At 39.6% G+C, this 23741-nt stretch overlaps 1 long non-coding RNA gene across 5 annotated transcripts in view; it reads right to left on the bottom strand.

The window, feature by feature from the left end:
- The window catches only part of LOC110393944, a 143845-nt gene that overhangs the window by 38065 nt on the left and 82039 nt on the right, over window positions 1–23741 (bottom strand). For 2 of the 5 annotated variants that reach the window (XR_002435277.1, XR_002435281.1), the window contains exon 1: window positions 1929–5204. The exons of the other annotated variants lie outside the window; for them this stretch is intronic. This is a non-coding gene — a long non-coding RNA (uncharacterized LOC110393944). Of the gene's footprint in view, window positions 1–1928; window positions 5205–23741 lie in introns of those variants that run through there. 5 annotated transcript variants of the gene reach the window in all.

Genomic DNA, 23741 nt, shown 5'->3' with positions numbered 1-23741 from the left:
CTGAGATCCACATGCTCTGTCTTGAAGCTTTGTCTCTTTCTCACTATTCTTTTCTTCAATGTTTTCTTAACACCACAAAACCATATCCAGTATCCCAAAGGAAAGCACCAACAAATGATTTTCAACCAGCAGACACAGGCTGCCATCCCCCATTGCGATTCCCATTTAAAGATTGAAAACACCCGATCCACCTAACTTCTTTTCAAACCTGTGCTGACTAAATGTACCCATAAAGACCCTGTTTGTTTAGAGGGTTTTTTGTTTGTTTGTTCACCTGAGTGCTGCTTCTGTAATGCAATGTAAAAACTAAAATACTATGGTTGCTCCAAAAGTAATGCTTCCTATTTCATTATATTGGCCCACAAAGTCAGAGGTGAATGTTGGTGGTATGGCATAGAGGTTGAACCTTCCCACCAATATTCCATTATATTTTGTTGCTGTGCAACAAATGGCAGTGGAAGAGCAGTCTGACGGAATGGCATCTGACATGGAAATGCATACGAAGCAAAGGAATGGAATTGAATTCCTCAATGTGGAAAAAATGGCAACCATTGACATTCATCTATGCTTGCTGAACACTGATGGAGACCAAACAGCAGATGTGAGGACAGTGAGGCAGTGGTGGTGCATTTCAGTGGGTTGCCTCCACTGGTGCAGATTTTAACAAGCATTGCATGCAGGCACTTGTTCATCGCTGCGAGAATGTATAGCTTATGGTAGTGACTGTGTTGAAAAATAGTTTTTTGTAGCTGAGAATTTGTTCTCCCAAATAGTGTTGCTGTCCTCTTTGTATCTATTATTGTTTCCACGGACATAAATAGGAAGCATTATTTACAGAGTGAACTACGTACTCTTATCAAGTGTCATACCTGGGAAAGGTAGTTGTATCAGTCCTTCATATAAAAAAGAAAATTAAGGGGAAAAATATCAGAAAGCTTTGAAACCTCTTTTCTGAAAAAATCACAGGAAAAGCCAAACTGGTTGTTTAACTAGCTTCGCTGTTACAATTTTGCGACCAGAATATATACCAAACATCACCCATGAATTATTTTTGTTGCAAAAGCTTAGATCAGCAATTGTGATTATGAAAATCCAAACCTGTGAACACAGGAAGCTTTTTAGCATAGCAAGTGAAATTGTGACTAATTCCCCTCTCCCAAAGCACATACTTTGGAGCACGTGTGAGCATGGCTGCTCACTCAGTTTTTTCTTTCCCAGCAAGACCTGGTAAAAAGCTGCTTCACTAGGTTTTAAAGCCCACTGGAGGTGCTGTACATTAACTGAGAAGACTGATCAACGCATACAGTATTAAAAAGACATTTGTAGACTCATTTAATCAATAATGTACAGTATTAGTGTGCAATTTAGATCAAGAGAAGACAGCTGTAGGACTATGACACTTCAGCTAATGAAAATATGAAGAGAGTGTAATTCAGACAACTAGAGAGGCCAACAGGCAGTCCCTCAGCTGGTGGGAATGGCAGAAGGATCATCTCTGGATCTCTGAGCCTATACCCCGGGAGAGGATTTGTCCCAGAGAAAAGAGCTGGGACAGCATCCTTTCCATGGTATAAGCAGAAAGCTTTATGAGCTACAAAAGATCCTTGCTACTAAAGAAATGGCAAAGAAGATGATGAAATGGCTCTATTTGACCTCAAAATAGTTCAAAATTTGACAGCCACCCAGGATATGCCTACACACAAATGCACCAGCCTGAGTTATCTAGTCATAAGAGCTGGACTGTTCTTTAAGATTCGGCCCTTTTCTACTTCTAAGAAAACTCTCAGATCCCTTTAGATGTGGATGTCTCCCAGAAAAAGCATCCCAGTTATCAAGAGCTGACCTTATGCCTTCATTCCTGTACCATTTTGGTGCAAAAAATGAGCCTCCATATAAGAACGAGGAAAGTGCAGAGAAGCAGTACTTACCCAGATCACCACCCTAATGCTCTGTGCCTTGGGGGTAAAACCAGCTTTGTACTCCCCAGCAGCTTCTGCTAGGATTAGGATCAACAAAATAAGTAGAATTAGATACATTTAGCTCATTCTTCTTTCCATCCCCTTCCCATCTTCTTTACATCTCATCTATAAACCTTACAGCCTGTTACAACTAGTATATATAGATATCCATAGACATTCACAATGCAAGTGTGAATTAATGAAGCAGACACATTTCAGCCTGCAGAACACTCCAGGCTAGTGTTGGTGAGAACTGTTTCATGGACACACCATCTGTTGTTCTTTTGGTGTGACTGCTTACCTACTTTTCATGGTGTATTTCCTCTTCCCAGCAGAATGACTCTGATGTCCATAAGGCATTCTTTTAAAGGGCTTGAGCAGCCCCCCAGTGTCAATACTTAGGCAAACACGTATTTTCATGAAAATAGCCCTGCTTTTCTTCAAGTTTTCATATGGAATTGTGATACTTTCCCTGCCTGCAACTTTTTTTAGGAGAAATCTGCTCCTTCCCTCTGTAGCAAGGCACACATAAAAGACAATGTTCTACCATAGTGCTGAAGAAAGTAGCTCCGATTACAATAGATGTACTGATAGAGATGGGTGGGGTTTTTTTGAGAAGAGTAGACTTTCTGGATTTTCTTAGTCTTTTCCTGCAACATCAAGATAGACAGGGCTCTGACCAACTTGATCTGGGTATAGGTGTCCCTGTTCACTGCAGGGGAGTTGGACTAGATGACCTTCAAAGATCCCTTCCAACTGAAATGATTCTATGATACTATAAAGCACCACATGTATCTCTGTTATGCCAAACATTGCAATTCCATGAAGCACACCTTAAAGAGAGGTGGCAGGAAAGGGGGTGTCACCTTCAGTAAACGTTTGAAATGCCCAATATTTGCCGCAGACGCTGTAGATTTTTTCTTTTTAATAAACGCAGGGATTCGGACTGCTATTAATACAAACTAAAAATCATTGGGAGAAAAAAATCCCAAAAACACGTTTTCCAACATTTTCTGTAATCGCTAATTCTTTATAACATTTACTGCCTCACTTTACATAAAATCACCACTGATACAAGTTTAGTTTTATGTAATACTCCATATGGCGGATTCATAAAATACTTCTACTGGGAATACCACCATAAACTACTATTTTCTGCTATAAAAAATAACCATTAAAGTCCAGACATGCACAAACAAGGTAATCTGCCATAAATTTTGAAATAGTAAAATACTACCAATGTAAATGTATTCAACTCCTATTGCAAGGCATGTAATTTCCATAGCTTTATTAGAAATCCTGCAGTTGCAGTGGTTTGGCGATAGGTTATAAATATAGTAGGAATGAGTCAGCATGCAAATCCCTTCTGTGGAAAACAATCTATGAGATTTTATAGCCCAAAGCTGTTTATTATTTTGTAAGAATAGTAATGCAAGTTCATGTTCAAAACCTGCTGAGAGAAGAATGTGCAAAACATCCCATTATCGAACAGGCAGAAAAAAACATAAGACCTGTGTAATAGCACCAGGCTGGAACATTTTCAGTTCCCCCACTTAGCTGTTACTTTTTTTCCTCCTGTACTCATTAAGGTCCTTGTGAGATTATCACTACATCACTAATAAAATGAGAACACAGCTAAGGCTTGGGATTTAATTTCTCAGATAATGCAACTGTTCTCAAAATCTGAGACAAAGAGAACAAAAAAAAAGGATTCCTCTAGGTTTATATAAGAATTGAGATTCTTTTTGAAAGATTTTGATTTTTTTTGTTTTCTGCTTCTATAAATAATAACGAGAGAAAATATTTCTGATGATTCCACACAGCATTACACCCAGTTAACTCAAGCACTTCTCTGTTTTACATACTAGATTGCAATGAATGAGTTCTATAAATATGATCTAATGATGTTGCCTAGGTATACTAGCAAGTGGGGAAAGCTATTTGCTTTGAACACCATCTCCATTAACTGTTTCACACTGCAGAGAAACACTTCAGATGCCAGTGAACAAATAATGAGGCAGGTTCTGCAATCAGGCTATGGTTGGCAGCAGAGGCAGAGGAGCATCTTCGAGCCCCCAGTGCCCTAGGCCACGCAACGACCTTATTTGTTGTGAGATATTTTCTCTGTGTACATAAATGCAAGTGCTTCAGCACTGGTTTTATAGCTTCCCTGGGGATAGGAAGCAAAGAAAGACATACCTGATTTGAAAAGGTATTATGGTCTGGAGCTTACAACTAGAAACCGCCTACCATCATCATCACTCTTCCTTCCTTCCCTTCTCTGCTACTGTAGTTTCTATTAGGAGGCAGCAGCCTGTCCTACAGGCCCAGGTACTTCCACCGCACGTTTCCTTGTATTTCGTGCTCTTTTCAGCCTGCCTTTGCTATAGCCTTTATCTGCAACATCAGCCTTTGAAAGTCCCAGAGTTCACTAAGGAACTGTGTTAAATGTTAGAGTCAAGAATGCTCAGAGGCAGTGCGAATCAGCACTGGGGCTGGCTTTTAAATCTTTCTCTGCTCCTTTCCCTCATTATCCACTGGCCCTTCTCCTTTTTCTGGATGTGCTCCAGCAGTGCCCATACAGTACAGTGCTGGCCTGAGGCCATATAAACACCAGCCAGGCTACATTACACTGCTCAAAAACACAGAAATATTAGCTACGTGGGGCTTTCTGACCTGCCAGAAACTGAGGCAGAGCATACGTGCGCACTAACTTTTGGGGATTAAATAGAGCTGTCAGCACAGCTCAAATTGGTTTTTAACCAGGACCATCAGATCAGGGCAATAAAGTCGCTACTGTAAGGGAATGAGGTTTATCTGTTCCCTTGGAATCCAGGAGAATAAAGATAGCAATTAGGTCTAAAAAAAATGTTAATCTTTCAACAACATTTTGACAGGAAATGTGTGCTGCTTTGGCAAGGGCAGTTTGCATGGAATGTTAGATGTAGGTTTCATTGTGTTTGTTTTTCCACATGAAAAGAAAATACATCATTTTGGATAAGTTTAGATTAACAAGAGCTCATCTGATTGCTCGAATGCACAACAAATGACCTAAAACAGTTATTCGCTAGCTGAAGTAGGGAGAATAGTCTAATTCAGCTAGACAGTTGTCTGATACAAGAAATGTGAATTCAGATGATGACACTGATTTTGAACATATGTATACAGGAGTCATACGTATAAAAATGTAACTGAGCCAACAGTGTAAAACAGTCATTTTTATGATATAGTTAATTTCCACCGATTCTACAAATTATACATAGGAACTACTAAGATATTACTTTCTACTAACTTTCTGTTCTGATTTCTTTATGGCCTCAGAAGTATCATAACCATAAATCAAACGTAAATAATAATATTTGAGATTAAAATCAACATGGGGCACATTTGTAAAATGTATCCAAAATGAACGAGGCAGGATGCTTCCATTTTCTATAAGCATCTAACATTTCCCTGTCTAAAAAAACCAACATCATCACTGTAATTTCCTTCTCCGGTTTAAAAGAAAGACATGTTTCCATATACATTTCAGAGTAACTAAAATTTATTTTTTTTTTTAAATAAGAATAAAAGGTCTTGGAATTTTCCAGCTCAACTCTAATTCCGCATTTATTTATTTATTTATTACAGAACACACTTAGCCAACAGGAGGCAGAACTGTATGAAATCCTACCCTCCCTCACAGCGTTATGAATGTGGGCTAACCTCAGAACTACTAAGGGGACAGAGAAAGTGCAGTAGCAGAAATCTACATTAAGAGCTCAATGTCTCTAAAGTCACTGTCACACAGTTTTGTACTCAAGACTCAATCCCCAAATTCATTTTATGCTTCGGTACTTAGTGTATCAGAGTCCTGGAATAAGTAATCCCACTCAAAAAAAGTAAAAGTCATAAGAGAACACAGAGAGCTGTAGGTTAAAGCAGTTTGTAGATAACATTCCCCTCCAACTCTCTATTTTTTTCCACATAGCCAAACCCACAGCAGCTATATGTAACCCACAGCTCTTAGGTCTGTTGATTCTGAACAAAGTCACAGCATGTTGTTGCTGACACCCGAAACTACAACTTACTGAGCAAGGTATGAGCTGATTTTCTCCAACATCTGGGCAGCAGCAAGAAGCCCTGAATTTCAGTCATCCTCTTCATCAGACATAAAGCCACATAAAATTCCTTAATTATTTTTATGGCCTTTTGAGAGTGAACTAAGCACTCTACATAAAACATCGAAAATATAAGGCCTAGGGCCGAATTTTCAATTGCATGGAATTCAATCTTAGAGTAGCTCTGGAGGAGAGGAAAGAAGGCAGTCTTGGGCCAGCTTCCACCCTTTTTTTCCCTACAATGTCCTGGACTGTTCTGTATTACACTATTGGCAGAACTCCTCACAGGGACTGCCAGCCTGGTGGAGCACCAGGAGATGTTTCCTGCTCCAGTCCTGCCTCTGCAATTTGAAAGCCCCATTCCTCACACACCTCTTTTAACCACTGCCTGCCTCTGTGGGAAGGAAGGCGGGAAGCAGACAGCAGGGACGTGCTTCTGTTGGCCCTCTGCCACATATACATCCTTCTCAACCAGACCCCAGGATCTGTCACAGAATTCTCTTTACAGGAAGGCCAAGCAAGATACACAAGTTTTTGTCATCCACCACAGAACAATGCCTAATAGCTAGGCACACAGATAAAAAAGCAATATGTCTGCAGTCAGCTCTGTTGCAGGGGTACAGGCAGGTTCCCTTAAAGGCCCCCTGCAGAAGTGGGAATGCCAACACATACTCACATAGGTGCCTGTGGATCTTCTGGCATTGGAAAAGACTCCCAAGAAGTCTCCTTTTAGGGTCTGCTGCTGTCAGCCTGCTATCTATTAATGCTGCCTCTTCCCACAGCAGGAGACTTTAGCAGAAAGAAAGCATAAACATGAAGATGGATTTTAAAAATTTCATTCTCTGTTTGAGCTGGGCTCCATGAGACACTACACCATGTCTCCGTAAACCAGCCTCTGATGTTGGCCAGCTTCCACCGCAAGTTCACATATGTGCAAGTGCTTTTTCAGGCTTGTTTAACAAAAGTTGCAATTTCTCATTTCTTTCCTCTTCCACTGGATAATAATTTAAGATCTATCGTTCAAGACTGCCTGATCTTGAGCCATGTGCATATATCATGCAGAACATTAAAACCTGACCTTTATACACAGGATAATAAATACCCGTGAGTCACTTACAAGGTAGTAACTCACTCTCACAGTTCAACAGAGAGTACGGGCTGAACCTCAGTAGAAAACCTTCAGTTGTTGCCAAATATGAGGGGGATTATAATAATACTTTTATGTTAGGGAAGCCAATAAAGAAAGCTAAATGTATTTCAGAAGTGTGGTGATACATTAGCATTAGAGCTGTGTAGTTGCCAAAACAACAGGAAAATTCAAGATGCTGCAACCTCCACCTACATAATGCAAGGACTTACTGAATTTGTGCTAGAAGTGAGGAGCATCTTCAGCCAGCTGGGTTGGTCTGACTTCAACACAACAGGCAGTATGTCAGCCAACACAATCATCTGCCAGCTTCTTTGCTTTTACCATCTGATTCAACAGCCTACACAGTGACATTGATGCTGTGGGATGCAGAGAGGGTTTGCAGGGCTTCTTGTCTCTCAAGATCTGCTCTTTGACAGCTGAGCCACTCCAGCTCTCTTGAGGAGATGGCTGATCCAATGTTGGTGAGAAGCCAGAGGAAGTCACAGGCAGATTTAGCATCTGCCCGTGTCGCCCTTGGACCAAGAGGAACAGCAATACATGTGGTTTTTTAGGTTTCCATCAGACAGCTCTCTCTGTGTGGGGTGAGCTTGGGCATAACCTTTACAACACATTGTAGGAGAAATATGAGCATGATTTAAAGGGACAATAGCCAATGGCCAGGTCTCTTGAAACTTTACTCTGCCTCTCGATAGCTATAGTTAATATTTACACAGAGCTCTTGAATCAAAGAAGAAAAGAAGAAACCCTGGTGATGTAAATTCAGTAACTAGGAACATCCACCTCAATAGTTTGTGCGCTCATCAGCACACTACTTCTATATGACATTAATATACTTCTCTTTTCATGTTAAAATGGAAAAGGAAACGAGAGCACGACCAGTACTTCTTTGTTCTCCCATGCATTTTCCCACTGTTGGATGCAAGGCAGTGGCAACAATGGGTCCAGGTCTTTTGTGCCACCTGAGCCATCCTTCTTCTGTCTTGTTCTTGTTCACGCCATGCAAATATGAGCTGAGATCACCAGCTATTCTCCCATAATTTTGGCAGGAAAGTGGTAGAGGGGGAGTTACTGCTGCTCACCTAGCAGTGAATTACAGGCTTTTGCCTCATAATTTATGCTACCCTGAGAGGAGACTCAAGAAAAATTAATTTACACAGCCTAGAGAAAAGACTGATAAGCAGCCTCTGTCATGGGTCATGTGTTGATTTCTTTTACACTGGTGTAAATCCTACATACCTTGACTGAAATCAGGGGCATTATGAAAGGTTTATAAGCAAAACGAGACTTTTGTTCACAGTCCCTAAATATTAGCAGTGAACAAACTTGGGAGATCATTATTTTCAGCATTCACTACAGGAGCATGGAAAAGGAATGACACAAAGTGAATGGAAGAAACCCTGAAGTGAATTAAAGGGAAATGCTGTACAAGAACAAACAACGAGATATTTAAATGACCCGTTGAGGTAGGACACAAAGTCACTACTATTTTGTTCATATCATCACTGGCTAGGAGACCTAGGACTTTAGAAAATTCAGTGTTGACTAAGCACTGTGAGGCAGCCTCACCTGTGCCTCACAACAAAACACTTTCTGCCTGCCTATGAAGCACTCGAGGTCCTTGCTCGTAGATGCTACCCGGCTGCTATGCTGTTGGCAGAGCATAGCAGGGATGGATAGAGAGCTGGCTCCTCTCATCCATTGTGCCATGGGTGTGAGGATGAAGAATGAAAGAGGGATCCATCTCCTCTCAGACAGCTCACTCACATTTTCTTTGTGCAGAACTCAATGGGTGGAGTCTCAACAAAGAACTTTGTTTTACTTCTGTGCAGTTTGTTTCCACAAGCAAGGTACAAAACATACCATTTCTTCCTGGAGACTTGAGCTGTTTGTTTCCTTTCATTAGTGCCTTCATTTTGTCAACAGAGTGAGATCCTTAAGTTCAAGAAAGTATCATTTTGAAAAGACAGCCCTTGGGTCCCTTGGTAGAGATGTTTTAAAAACAGGAAATGGAAAAATAAGAAAAAAACCTTTAAAATGGAAAATTTGCTTAACTAAGGAGCTCATAAAGTTAGGAATCATTGAGCACCAGAGGGGAGACATCAGGTTTAGTCAACATTTTAACTGCCTGGTTTCACAAAGGAGCACATGAAGGTTTTATACAGCTCTATGCACTGACCCACCGGCAGACATTCGTGATGCAAACTGCTCTCACTGCTCTATGAGAAGGATCTTCATTCCTTTCAACACCTCTGTAGCCAGCCTCTTTGAATTAGAAAGGGCTTATTCTGCATATCAGTGATAGTGCTGAACTTACCTATTAAACAATAACATAAGAAAGCCTTGGCAGAACTGCTCTTGAACTCTACTAAGCCGATGTCTTATGAGGTACAAAAGCTTTTACAAGAAGCTCTGTTTATAATCTCCTGTCTTAAAAAAATCTCATAAAATTCACAAATGTATACACTGCAACTTGTTTCTCTTAGCTTGAAAGTGAAAACACTGTAAAACAGAATCAGAGCATTAGGGAGACTATTAGAACATGCTTTTCAGCCTGCAAAAGTCAACTCTTTCAGTGATGCTGTAGGTAGCTCAGCATGATACTTTCAGCAGCAATGCTGAGGAAGAGAAAAATATTTAATCAGGGATAATATTTTCTTTTTTTTTTTCCCCTTTTGTCATCAGAGAACTTACAACGATTTTCCTTGAGTAATTTCACACAGAAAATGTATGGGTCATACTCTGTCCCACTGAAACAGAGGCATATGGAAAGTTCTGTCCATTACAACACATAACAGCTTTTCTGAGACAACTGCAATACCTATTATTCTTTCATGGCACACACTCAGTACTTAAATAAACAAAGCAAAACACAAAAATCATTACCATTCATAATTCATTCTCTATTTATTCAAACTCTGCTGTAGTCGTGCTGGGCTACCATCTCTTTAAAATGACTCTTTTGTAATCTGGGATGTGCTATCTGCTGGCACCCCTGCTTTCTTTTAAGCATCTAATGCAGAATAATGATGATCTTGTGAGCACAAATAACATTTACAGCATCTGAGAAATAGTTACAAAGCAGTTAAGAGGAAATCCAGACATTCCTTTCCTAACCATGTTAGTCCTTTTCTATTCTTCTTTTCATTCTGTAAATTAACATTTTTTGCAGATAAAAAAGACAAATTCATAAATTACTGCATTTGGCAGTGGAATGTAGTAATAGTGGCAAGGCACAGCTGGAGAGTTTGAAATGTGGCAGCTTTCTTCTAGGCCATCATTTTCCTGCTCCTTTGGGAATCACTGCTAAATGTGGCTACTGCTAATGTAATGAATATGAATCCATGTAAATCTCAGATGCAGAACTGTGATCTGTCCCCCTCTGGGCAAAAAGGAAAATTTATTTTTTTCCTATGTAGATTTCTGAGTGTGTATGTGTGTATGATTCTGACCCTACCTCTGCATCTCACCTGTTCTTAGATATCCAGGTACTGCTGAACTTCTCATTTTTCATTCTGCAGCAAGCTAACAATGCACACTCCCTTGTTTTTGAAGATCCCTGGCAGAATAATACACCACCTGTTCGTCCCCCCTTCTTGCCCCCCTCCTCACTAATTAAGCTCTGAAAATGTTTCCAAACAAAATTGGATTTCTCCTGCTCCCCCCACCTTCATCCGCTGACTGCACCTTTGTAAACATTTTTGATCGGATGTGAAAGGCACAGAAACAGCCACAAAGAGGACCTGTCACTTCAGCCAAAGCCGTTAGTGCTGCCTGATGAAAGCTAGCTGGGATCACACTGTGTGACTATGACATGCCCAGGGGTGGAGAGCCACAGAGAGGATCCCTAACTGGTGTTCAGAGGGGTCTCAGAAATGACAGGGTGAACAGGACAGAGCTTGTTGGATCTCCTTCTGCCCATCAAAGGCTACTGATTGACTGACTCCTTTTGAAAGTAGGACATCTGACTAGTTGACAGACATTTTCCAAAGAGGGGTTGGCTCTTTTAGGTGGGTGTATTCTGTGTTTCTTTCCACCAAGGAAAAGACAGTTGGAATTTTAATCCATGCAACTTTCTTCTGCATAGCAATACAGTGCCTTGCACAATGGGTCTTTGTCTGTTGCCAGTGTACTACGTTAATACATATCATAAATAATCATTGTAATAACAGTTATAAGACTAAGATTCTTTTAATGGTCTATAGAGCTGGAAGTCTTTTCTGGGCAATTGGCATTTTTGAAAATCAGGTCACCTGGTTAGGTGCCTAATTCTGAATGCAAAGTCCTATTTTACCATTCATTTTCTTTAAAATATAAGGCTCCAACTTGGCTCACGTAGATAAATATTCAGTGAGGAGGAAGCAATTGAAACACTTGTCAAAATAAACCAAGAATAATTATTGGATTCCATTCACAAGTTTTTGGAGAGGAAAGACCAGGCCAGCCGTCAAATAAGAACAGCTTCAGCCAAGATCTACAAGTAGAAGGACACTGTTCCGCTTGACAGTTCTTCACTGAGGTGATTAACAAGCCTGAATGATGACCCTTTGGGCTCAGATATGCAGCTAGGGTGTTGCATATCAGCTGAGCTATCAGAACACTTCCTGTGTATGTGGTCTTGTAAATACAAAATAATGTGACTTGGCTTCATTGCCTTTACTGGGGCTAATCAAAGTCATGTTGTCTTATACTGCTGTCACTAAAACCATGCACGCAGACAGAACAGGGGTTAGCTGTGGCACTGACAGACAATACTGGCAGCTACTGAAAACACCAGATTGATTGCAGTATTGCAGTAGGGATTCATATAACCAAAAGCAGGGTTGTTACTGAAAGAATATGGGTGTCATCTACCTTGTCCTAAAGTACAAGTCTCAAAGTCAGAGAAATTGCACTTGAAAAGTGACATTTTTCTCTCCGAGTCACAAAGAGAGTCAACTCAACTACCTCAGATGGACAACTGCATTTGAAGTAAATAATATTACCTGGTATGAGTCCCGTTCTGTGTGTCTGAGCTCCCAGATGACTGCTCTCTTCTCTAATTTGAAAATTCCAGTTTGGACTCCTATATCCAGGTTTACATGCAGTAGCAGAGCAGCATACAGAAAGATGTCATTGAACTCCATTAATTCAGCCCAAAAAGAAAATGCTTTTGGGGTTCAAATTTTTTTAGAGAAGTTCAGCTCACATTTCATTTCCAGGCTCTTCCAGGGTAGAATTGAACTAGTGACCAAAAGAGAGGTCATGCAAAGGGAGCCTACATTCATCTGTCTAACATATTTCACAAAAAAAAACTTTATTAACCTAACTAGGATCTTGCTATGCTGAACTTCCAAGCACACTAAATTCTTGCTCTGTCACATCCTGATTCAGAAGCCAATGTAATCAATTGCAGCTAATTATACATGCACAGAGTAATGTACAGACTGGGGGACAAGAGGCTGGAGAGCTGTCCCATGGAAAGGGATCTGGGGGTAGGTAGAACATAAGGCAGCAGTGTGCCCTGGCAGCCCAAAGAGCCAACAGTACCCTGGGGTGCCCCAGGCCCAGCACTGCCACTGAGCAAGGGGAGGGGTTGTGCTGCTCTGCTCTGTGCTGTGCGGCCTCACCTCAAGCACTGGGTGCAGTTTGGGTGCCACAGTATAGGAAGGACATAAAACTATAAGAGAGAGTCCAAAGGAGGGCTACGAAGGTGGTGAAGGGTCTGGAGGGAAAGATGTATGAGGAGCGGCTGAGGTCCTTTGGTTTGCCCAGCCCAGAGCAGAGGAGGCTGAGGAGAGGCCTCATGGCGGCCTGCGGTGGAGAGGCAGCACTGAGCTCTGCTCTCTGGTGACTTAGACGGGGCCTGAGGGAATGGCATGGAGCTGTGTTGGGGGAGGATCTGGTTGGGGGTGAGGAAAAGGTTCTTCAACAAATAGTGATCAGACACTGACACAGGTTCCTCAGGATCACAGCCTCAAGGTTCGAGACGTGGAGTGAACCCTCAGATGTAAAGGTTTGATTTCTGGGTGGTGCTGCGTGGAGCCATGAGTTCAGCTCTATGATCCTTGTGAGTCCCTTCCAGCTTGGGATGTTCCATGATTCTAGAATATATTCAACATGAGAGTTTTTAAGGGAATTGTATGGAGCCACTCACAATGTACATAGCTGGACCCTTGCAGGAAAGCAGGGTTTTTCAGGAATATTTTGTGGTGAAGGCATGGTTTCAAACGAATGAAGAAATGTGAAGATAGTTTCAAAGCAGAATTTGGTTTTAATATTTGTGGCCCTTCTCCTGCTTCTACTGAAATTAATAGCAAACCTGCCACTGACTTTGGCAGAAGAACGGTCAAGGTCTCTGCTGCATAGAAACTTGAGCACCAAAATTCAAGAAATTCATTGTAGCTATTATATTTTGAAAGGCTGACAATAGCCTCCTGAAGAACTGAACCTGCATCTCCCAGGGAGACACAAAACACTTAAATCATCAAGCCGTTTCCCTGTGATATCCATGCAGTATTATAAAATTAATCTTTTGTAGCAATTAATTAGAGTAGTTACAAGGAAAGTCATGCAGTCTGAGACTCACATTTATTGCTCAGTGTTTGTTTAGTCAGATTCCCTCAAGCCATTAATAGAGCTTTATGTTAATTTCCTTAATGCTTCCAATCAGCATGTACAGAGTTACAGCTCCACTAGGGATTCACAGATTATCTGAACATATAGTACAAATAAACAATAGATGCTATTCCCCTGTGCATGACAGTCTTCCCTGATACCCTAATGAGATTATGTTTATGCCAGTCAAAAATGATAGCAATGAGAAAACGAAACTTCTCCAACTGTAACTGAACTTTCTTACACATACAGCCCTAAAGAGGTTGAAAATGAAAAGCTGTCTGGTTTTGTTTCTGAAACTGCAAATAAGTAAAGAAAGCAAGTACATTCTTCAGTCAGACTTCTTTTCTTCAAAGGTATTTCTCTGGAAATTCTTGAAAAGTTGGGTAAAGCACAGTTCCAATTTTGTTGAAAGGAAGTGAGCTAAGAGTAGATCCTGAAAATGCCAGACCTAAATACCGAACTGGAATTTATTGAAATGCCTTTCATGTCTAATGCATAAAGCCTGGTTATTCCATCAAAGTCACTCTGAATCAATCATAGGTACTTAAACATGTGAAAAACTCTAAGCTCATGTAGGAGATTTTGAGCTTAAGTATGTAACTTAATAACTGGCCCAAATCTCCATTGGTCTCATATTCCAGTAGTGATATGGAAACAGCCTGGAATTTGTCTCAGGATGCCAGAATGCGATAACTACATTTGTTATACTTTCCTAAAGAAGTCAGTTAGTGGAAGAAATTAAAAACTATTGTGCCAAAGACAAGTTATTGCACCCCTTAAAAACAATCCAACAAACAAAAATCCCCAAATCAAAGCCAGAGGCAATCACTATACAGTGGCTGCTTAATGAACTTAATTTTGTATGTTTTCTTCTTCATACTCCAGAATGGTGATTAATAGTCGCAGAAATGGATCAGTGATCCTCAAGCCCTTCATTTCTTCATACTTAACTGGCAAAAATGGGAGTCTGAGATTGTTTCAAAAAGCCAGGAAACCCTTGGCATACAACTGGCATCTAGAAAACTGCAAATCTAATGTAAAAAGAGATTAGAAGCTCAATTCCATATGGGGGTGAAGCTCCTGTGTGCAGGAAACAGATCAGATCAGAGCAGGACAAACCCTCTGAGCTCCATCAGGTGCCAGGACCACGGACCCAGCAATGGGTAACTGACCTCCTCATCAAAGCATTTACTGCTGCATGTGTATGCCTGTCCCCTCAGTGTCAACTCAATGTCAGCTCAGCACTGAGAGTTTGAATGCGGGCATGTCAGCATTACTTGTGGTAAGAGGTTTGATCCTTAAATATCTCTTCTTTGATAAGCAGAAAATGGGCTATTTTAACAGTCTTTTGTCTTGTCCCTGAATAGCAATCATCAGTCAGTCGGTACCTTCATTTACATCCTGTCTTCTCTTATTGTTTGCAATATTTTATTTTCCAATCTTGGAAAACTATTTCTACAGCCTCATTTAATTTTTCTTTCTTTTTTCCCCCCGAAGTTGAACTTCCTACTTATAATCAAACCTAATACACTGCGGATATGTTCTCTGCAGTTCAAAAGCACTACTTTTCCATCAACTTTCTGGAAGAAGAAATGCTAAAGAAAAGGTGTGGGAACCCAATATTGAGTAGCTCATTGAACTCTGAGATCTTTGCTCCAGAGATGAACCTAGAGAAAAAAGATGAGACATACATTCTGAGAAAAATGGATATGTGTGTGTCAGAGGTATATCAGTTTCTAATCAATATGAAACCACTAACTGCCAAGATCAATAACAGCTTCAGGGTTACTGTTGTTACATAGTTTCTCAAATATATCAGCTAATAATGACTATTGCAGTGCATTTTTTTGTCTGGTGGATGAGGAACCTCTGCTTTCATCATTGATATTTTCAGCATTGAAATTCAAATATTCTCTCATGATGAGATGTCAGGGCCATGACTAAGTTCACTCCCTAGCTTCATGGACAATAAACAGATCACTAAGATGCTACACTCTTTCCAAAATATAGTTCTGCTATGTTGAGTTGATGTGGAGTCAAAGGCTCTTTTCAGTAACGGAATTGGTTAATAACTTTTGGTTTGGGGAACTGTCTGCCAGCAACCAAAGCAATCCAGCAACAGCTCAGCTTAGTACCTAAGTGGAAAAAGTTGCTCTGTACTCATACTCATTCCTGTTCATACTCTTTCCTGTATCTTAAAGACGAGGTGGTAAATTGTCAGTGGTCCAGAACATGACAGCGCATCTTCTGATGGAATTGGATTGAATCAATTACTTAAGCATCCTTTTGTCCTATGTGAGATGCTGACTCTCAGTATCTCACAGATAAGCAGAACAATTGCACTGTCTGGTGAAGTTGTAGCTTTGTTGTAGTTGGCATAGAATGGCATAGAAATGGACAGGGTTAAAGCAAAAACATAATATATTTTATAAGATTAGCCATTGTTGTAGGAAGAAATTGATACCCTTCTAGGCACAGATTTTTTCTATAGTTCTGAATAAAAGCAACTTTTTTTAGAGCTAAATACACATTGAGAATAACTAGATTTGACTGAATAATTGCTGTTGTTATATTGTCTGAGAGAAAGAACAATTAGTTCCTTCAGAAAAGAGATGGCTAAACAGTGGGGAAGGTAAGATTTCATTTCTTCTCCTTTGTCCTATCATGTAAGAAGGGCACAGATTTTGTTTAAATAAATCACACTAAAATTGTGATTAAGAAATGAGCATTTTTTTTTTTAGAGAATAATACATAACATACACAGTATATAACTGATATGGTGGGAGCTTGCTTTTATTATTTCATTTAATAAATGCATTACAGGAAAGCAGACATGACCACACCAAAAAGCAGGCAAGATATTAAAACATGAAAAGCTGCTTTTTTTAATGTAGTCTTCCTTCCTCTCTCTCTTATTATGAATTTTGGTGAAAACCAAAGCCTATAAGTGATTGTTTTTTCTTCGTTTGGAAAGTGTTTTTTCTTTGTTGGCATTCAATGGCTTTAGAAGAGCAAATAATGAAAGCAAATAAAACCTGTAACCATCCCCACCAGGACAGAAGTCAAATGACAGAAAGCTGATGTCTTTGAGCTGACTGAGCCACAAAAGACAGGTATTAACAGAGTAAGGCATTCAAGAGACTGTGTTAGGGACTGTCAAGCCTACCTCAGTAACACCAATTAACTGGGAGATAGGGGAATCTTAGAGCTTGGATCAAAGCCTTTCTTGTCCAGATGAAAGATCACATCAGCTTTGAAAGAAAGCTCCAGATGTCTATGGGAAAAAAAAAAATTCCTCTTCCATTCAGATTATTTTTCAGAGAATTTTGAATCACTTTGTCAAGAGAAACAAAATAACACCCCAGCTGGAGAATGCGTCAGATGTTTCATTTAAAAACAGTATGAAGTCAGGACAGTGGTAGCCAATTTAGGGGGACAGTCTGATCCTTTCCCAAGATTCCATTGTTTTTGAGGCAACGCAATATGAAATCATTCTCTCTAATTAGTCCTCCATTTAAGAAGAAGTCTCCAAAGCAACAAAAAAAAGAAAAAACAACCCTCAAAACACTCAAAAACAACAAATTGCCTTCTCCTTCATGTATGAAGGATGCCATGATATCATTGTGTAGTATATGTTACAGCAAACCATGTCCACGAATAATGACCTCAGTGTGCTGTAACTTACTAAAAAGGTTACAGTGGTTATCAGCCAAATTGGCTTCATAAATGTTCCATAAAATATTATGTGAATAGTAAATTCAAATATATTTGATGCATTAGTGGATCAGAAAGGCTTACTGGAAAAGAGCATCTGACACCATGTTCAGTGCCCCATTCATTCCAGAAAGCCTATAGATGAACTTATAGCTTTAGAGATTAAAACACGCAAATGCTTCAGTGCTAGCAAGGAACAGGCATATTAGGGAACATAAACACAGTCAAACATACTGAACACTTTACTTTGGGGACAGAGGCCACTTACTTGGTGTTAGTGGGCATTTTGCTAGAGTGAAGCTGTAACATGGACTAGTCCTATGCTTGCTTGTCTCAATTCCCCACATACATTCCTGTTTTAATTCCGGGTAAGAATACAATCAGGCAACACGTGCATTTCTTTGCTAAACATGAGAAACAACAGTCTGGTTATTTTAGCATTCCTTGGGAAGGATTTTCAGGCAAGCTTTCACAGAACACTTAAAAATGCAAGGTGTCAAGAGAAAATGTTGGAGCAATCAAGATGGATCTAAAACAAAGCATTGAATTAAGAAGTTTTCATAGCTTAAGAGAAGATATTCAACAGCTGTAGTCTGCTATTTCAGAAATTAATTTCACTGTGCTATACGACCCACATTATGTTCAGAAATAATTTTGTCTCTCTCTGCTATGAATTCTGGCCTTATTTTGTCTCCTTGCAAAAATATATTTACAGCACAGATGGTTTTATACCAAAGCCAAAGAACAAAGTACTCCGAGCTTTGATGATGTATGGGTTGAACTCAGAAGAGCTTTTCTCAGGTTATTCTTTCTGCGAGGAACAGGAGGACAGTGCTCCCTGTTAGAATTCACCTGTGTACAGTAATCTTGCCTGGATGGAGATCAGTATATCAGAGACACACACTAAGAACTGCAGTGAGGAAAGCATACAATAGCTCAAAATAAAAGACCTAAATTTATGGCTGCTTTGAGCTGAGTGAGCATTAAATATTTGAATCGGAAACGTGCAGTACAAAATTCTGATTTTTGGCTTATTTTGAAAAGAAACAATCAGGTACTGTGAACACTGGTTTATACGGTGTTACTGCTGCTCATTTTGCTTTGATTTGTCATTACAGAAGCAGACACAAAAGTATTCCACTCTCTTAAATACCAATAAAATGCACAAATTATCTTATAAATAAAAAAGTCCTTAAAATAACAGACTTGGAAATATTCATGTAAATATTCTGCCTTAAATAAACCAGTTGTCTGAGCAAAATAATTTTATAAATTTGGGGTAGAACTACATCAGAAAACAATGAGAATTCATTCCCTTTGGAAACCAAAGTAGATAAATAGGTTTAGTCATCTCTATCCCCAGAGAGTCTTATAGCATGCATTTTTTTCAGTGTAAAGTGCAAAGAATTGCATTGCATTTTGCATTCCATTTTAAAACTAATTAAAGGCTTGATTGTGTGACTTTCCTTGTGTTGGAATGTACTTCAAGATGTACTCAGCTTACGGCATATGTTCAAGGAAAACTACTCAAGTACTTAACATCATTAACTATGATTTTATGTGCTTTGCTGGATCTGGGCCTAAATGTATATAGCATATTACTCATCTTGCAAGTGACTGACAAAAATTAATGTCATCTAGGCAATTAATGAAATGGATTTACTCCAGATCTGGGTCATTATATATATCAGACCAGCCTCATTTTCATTTAATTTAAACGTCCATGTTATTTAAGTCAGATGTGCAGGGTTACATGGAGGATTTCTGATTTTGTTTACAGAGCCACCGGAATTCAAAATAGTGTCATAAAAATATATTTAAGGGCCAAGTTAACTAATCTGAATGTATAAAACCTGATTTCATAATCTTTCCTGTCGACATTGGTATTTGGTCTATTTGGATGGTTTTTTAAGTTATATTTTAGGTTAAGGTCATTTACTACAATGGCTAAATATTTTTAATCACAAGGAAAAAGCTAATGAGTGACAATTCTTATATGTTTACCACTAGGACTTCCTATCTACTTGTATTTCCTGATCCTGTGTCTAAAGTTCTCTTAAATAAACATCTCATGCCCCCATGTGGTAAAATTGAGAGAATGCTGAATAAATCCTTTAAACCTGGCTCATTTTGTTTCTTTTCATTTGCATACAGCACTGTGTGCCCCAAAAGAATGATAACCAAACTGCATGGTGTCCTAATTCAGATATTTTACTGCATAATATCCTAATTTAGATATTTTTCCAACATTGAAGGTCTGTACATAACTAAAATCTAGAAAATGCTGTGCTGTTTTAGGCACTATCATAAGCTAACCTGGGATAGAGTGCACAAAAATCTGACAAAAACTGGCTCGTTTGAAACTGCTGTATGTATTGTATTGACCAGTGTTTAGAAGGGCATGAGCTGAAATCCATCTGTTAATGTCTAGCCATCTTAGGCTGTTAGGTATTCAGTTAAAACTACACCCTGAAAATATGAATTATGATCAAAATCAGTAGATTTAATGTCAAGAATGGGAATGCGTGGTTGTTTTTTCTAAACAAAAGTCTGATCTTGGATGTCTTTGCAAAGCAGGGCTATATCAAGATGGATTTATTAGCATATTTCCTCACATCCCATAATGAAAAACAAAACTAAGTGATTATCATGCTTCAAATTTAGTGCCTCATTGCTCAGAACAAAGAGAAACAAAAAAAACATCCCACACCTGGCAGATCCTGTGACTCTGCAGTGATAATTTTCTGGAGTAGAACTGAAGATAACTTACTATTCCTAACAAAAGTCCATTCTGATAATCTGTGTTCATCTAAAACACAGTCCTGCAGACTTGTCCATTATACACCGATCAGTTTGCCTGTGGAAACAGAGGTTCTGTTCCTTGCGGACACAGACAAACTTTATGACCTGGAGTGAAATCAATGCAAGTCATACTGAAAGATGTAAGTAGGGACAGTGACTTTTCCAAATGCCAAGGTCAGCTACTTCCATCACAATCAAAGGCATCCCCCACCTCTTCATTCAAATCCTTCTAACTCTCCTAAATAGCTCCCCAGCACTGCTGCCAAGTTTGTGCTGCCCCTCTCTCCCTGCTCAGGGTACAATGGGTGGATGTCCCGTTGATCTCACTGTTAGACACAAGTTATCTATTTGCACTAAATAATTGGCACAATTACCTGTGGAGCAGAACACGGCTGTGACGCTGCAGCAGCCTAAAGTATGACACTTAAATTAGCCACCTACCGTGTTCTTCCCCTTTCACTGTGATTACCTCCCTGACATACACACAACTAATCAAATTAACTGTTACGTCCATCTGTTCTGAACCCAAATCCACAGGATTGTAATAGTGCGGGGTCAAGACCAAGCCCTGTTTCTGCCTGAAACACACCATGCTCACCGCCCCTCAGCCTTCTATTATGGTGGCACCCTGTGCAAGAGGCGAGTGAGATCAACCTTAATAGAGAAATTAATATGCAGCAGGGGGCAAGAAAGAGAAAAGAAAACACATGAGTGTGGGAGTCATACAGCTGTTTGTCATAGCACCGTGTGAGATTGGTAGTCATTATGCCCTCCTGTGTCTGGACAAACAATTGCTAAATTAAACAGTCTTTACAGAGACAAAGAGAGGCAGATGATGCAGCTTCCCCCCTTCAGGAGCAGTCTGCTCCTAAAGAATGGTTTTAATTTTTTCTGCAGAAAACAAATGCAGGAATGTAGGGAACTATATGATAGAATTAGGTGACTGTTATCAGTATCTCCAGTGATGCACTGCTGTAAATAGAAAAATAAACTGCTCATGACTGTAAAAAATTACAGTGCTATAAATCCACCCAGGGATTGTGGTGATGTCATAAACTATAATAGCAAAACTCAAGTGGCCTTATATAGTCACCACAATCCAGCGATGGAATTATAGCCATATAACTCAAAATTTACTCAGTTCTTACATTTTATAGAGAGAGAATCTGTGCTTTGGATCGATGCCCTGCACAGGCTTTCCAAGTTTGCATTTCTCTTACTGCTCTTTCTGCTTCTGCCTCTTGCTCTAATTTATCCACAGGCATCATAGGCAGTTCTCACTTCTCCAAGCATTTACCCTACCATGCAGCACCTGCCATTAGGGCTCCTTTGCTACCACGGCTAAAATCCCCTGATTTTCATAGAATCCTAAAATTGTTTGAGTTGGAAAGGACCCTTAATGGCCATTTAGTCCAACTCCCCTGCAATGAACAGGGACATCTACAGATAGATTAGGTTGTCTCTAAGAAAATTTGCATAAGATTTGGGGAACTGAGTGGCAATAAGCTGACTTGGAATTTGATGAGGATTTTGAGGAACAGTGCTTCCTCCAGCATGTATTTATTTGATGTCCAAGCCAATATATCAAGAATTAAAATGTGACCTCACGGCACTGTCAGCCTATGACAGAAATGTTGGGCACTACTAGTAGCTCCAAGGAGGATCAATAAATATTCTTTACTCATAAATTTGGGCACATTGTGCAATGGTATTGAAATGCTACAGAACTGACAGTACATGCACTCCAGTACCCATTTCTACCTCATTACTTACCTGTCATCTTCCCATTAGAAATCCAGTGATCCTGTGGTCACGCCACAGAGACCAAGGGATCAGACCTTCACGAAGATGTCCTCTGTACCTCAGATGAATGGGTATCATAGAATCATAGAATCATAGAATGGCCTGGGTTGAAAAGGACCTCAAAGATCATTGAGTTTCAACCCCCCTGCTGAGTGCAGGGTCACCAACCACTAGACCAGGCTGCCCAGAGCCACGTCCAACCTGACCTTGAACACCTCCAGGGACGGGGCATCCACAACTCCCCTGGGCAACCTGTTCCAGTGCGTCACCACCCTCTCTGTGAAAAACTTCCTCTAATATCTAACCTACATCTCCCCAGTCTCAGTTTAAAACCATTCCCCCTTGTCCTATCGCTATCCGCCCTCGTGAACAGTCGTTCCCCCTCCTGTTTATACACTCAGTAGTGGAGCGTAGTAGTGGAGAAGAGTGGCATTCCCTATCATTTTTTCACAATGTAAAGAGATGTTGCAGGCCTCATGGCTAATGCTCAGCTCAAGGTTAACTGATGACACAGTCATCTCCTCTACCATGACATGCAAAGTTCAGTACTTCCCACTGAAATGATGCTTCCTGTTCCAGGATACTGTCTAACATCACTGTCAAAAGAAAGTAAGGATAAAAAGAACAGATTTTTCTCTCCCACTTCCCTTTGAAAAGTTACATGAAGAAAGAAAGAGAGAAACTTTACCTCAAAGCAGCTGGACCTTCTTCCTTCTCCAGCTTTGTCAGTAAAATGCATGCAGACTCTTTCTTCCTACAGGAAAATAGGTGTTTTCCTTTATTTTTTTTTCTCTTCTAAATTGCCTGTTTTTTTCCTAAATTGAAAATCAGATCTTGCAACCCACAACTCAGCTAATAAATTGTGCAATCTTCATGCTCCTCGGTGTTTTTACAGAAGACGTAGGGGAGCCATTAGATGAGCACCATATTTCTAAAAGAAAGTCATTCTGAAGAAGGGAAGAACAGGGAAAAAAGACATCTATATCTATAATGAATACAGGTTCCGAACTGAAAAACAAAAGGGGGAACTTGGAATAATGAATCTGTTAAAAGTCTCTCCATTAATAGTTAACTTGAATAAAAGCTGCTAGTGATGTTTTCAAAGTCATGAAAGAGTTTTTAAGACATAATTTAATATTGGTTTTTTCTTTATTCTTGTGTACTTTCCATCGCTGCCCATGGACCCTAGATTTAATCAGATTTTTTCTTTCTTCTCTTATAAGACTTTATGAAGTCTTTTTTGATTTGCAGCCAACCAAAGCACTTTTAATAATGTATGGTAAAGAGGTTTAATTTTTAATATGCAAGAATGGGCTAGAGCTGCTACACAGTGTATTAGATTGGTAAGTACAGTATTACACTCTACAGAGCTGTTAGTAAAAAAGAAGAATGCATTTATATCCCAAACGCTATTGAAAACATGTTTATTTCATTACAAACACCAATGTATAATTGAAGAACCTGTCTAACCTTAAATTATTGATCACACCTTTTTTAATGAGAAGATTAAGTCATTTTCACACTGTTACCTTAATAACTTAAGCCTCTTATTGTTTGCTGCTGCTCCAAAAGTTCAAGGAAAAAAAAATTTAAATGTGGAATTATATATATATATAT

This window comes from Numida meleagris, chromosome 2, assembly GCF_002078875.1.
Source record: "Numida meleagris isolate 19003 breed g44 Domestic line chromosome 2, NumMel1.0, whole genome shotgun sequence".
Lineage (NCBI taxonomy): Eukaryota > Metazoa > Chordata > Aves > Galliformes > Numididae > Numida > Numida meleagris.
This window is presented reverse-complemented; position numbering and strand designations above follow the sequence as displayed.